Raw genomic sequence first — 1,480 nt, 5'->3', positions numbered from 1 at the left:
CAACTAGGCCACATCTCCTAATAGTGGCACTCCCTGGGTCAAGCATAAACAAACCATCACATAAACAAAGTCAGTATTTCACATTTTAACCTCTTAAATGTGTTCTTTTACATTTCAGAAACTGTTATCTGAGGACTAAAGTCCATGTTTGAAATGTAACCACACAAATCAAAATGCCATTCTATCTTATGTCTCGGGTAACAGAATCCAAAAATGTACCTGGGATGCATAGATACATTCTAAAGAAATGTGGTGAGATATTAGAGGAGAAAAGGAAGCGCTTCCATTTGCCAACACATGCTCTCACATCTGTGATAATTGTTTCTTTCTGTGGTTCATGATTTGCTTCCTGACACATGGTGATGTGATTGCTGGTTATAATTTCCTTTTCAGATTCTGTGGATTTGAAAAATAGTAAATGTAAACTTGTATACTTACCCTTATTTCCCCCTTCTTTCCTTTCCTTTTACTTATTCTTTTTCATTTTGTTAGCTTTTAAGCATTAAAAGGTTTATTTTCAAGTTTTCAGAATTTTCATTTATTGTTTAATTTCTGTTTACTGTTTAGTTTCAGAGTATTTATTCTTTTTAATATTTGAGATTATGATTTGATCACAGCATTTCTTTCTTCTCCTTCCTTTCCTTCAAACCCTCTCATATACCCATCCCCACTCTCCTTCAAATTCATGCCTTATTCACTAATTGTTATTGAATGTACATATCTATATGTATACACATATATTGCTAGTATATAAATTTATATTCCTAAATAGAACCCATTCAGTTAATATGTTACTCCTTGAAAGCATACATATAGGTTCAGTTTTAAAAAAAACTTTAATGTATACATAAGCAAGAGACCTTTAGGGTTTAAAAACAGAAAAGCATTCCCAGACAAAACTTTGTAACCAATGCCTAACATTGCTCAGATGGGATGGCCAAGAAGCTGAGACAATATAGGACATGGACCTAGGAGAAAACTAAATACTATTGTAATGCTAAAAGAACATTGCAATAAAATAACTTCTAATGACAGTCTACTATACTCATAGATCAGTGTCTTGCTAAGCCATCATCTGGGAGATTTTATTCTGCAGCAGATGGGATCAAATTGACCAACAACTAGACAAAGTGTAGAGAGTATGAGACTTTGGAACATGAAATGGGATGTCACCATCAAATTCTCCCCTCTGAGTGCTCGGAGAACTCTGTAGAAGAGGAGGTGAAAAGATTATAAGAGTCAATAATGTTGGAATAATGTTGGAAAACAAGGCTTTCAGACACAAGAGAACTGACACACATAGGAACTTACAGACTGTATCAGCACTGGGCCTGCACAGGTGTAAGCAAGATAGAGTTCCAGCACTCAGATGGGCAAAAGACATAAGCTCTATCCCTACCCAGAACCTATCTCCAATTGCTAACCTATTGCAGTGCAAAAAAAAAAAAATAGTTTTCTCCAATAGAGTCTTACAGGGTGT

Source organism: Grammomys surdaster, unplaced genomic scaffold (assembly GCF_004785775.1).
Source record: "Grammomys surdaster isolate TR1022 unplaced genomic scaffold, NIH_TR_1.0 126141, whole genome shotgun sequence".
NCBI classification, from domain to species: Eukaryota; Metazoa; Chordata; class Mammalia; order Rodentia; family Muridae; genus Grammomys; species Grammomys surdaster.
Note: the sequence above shows the minus strand (reverse complement) of the source record.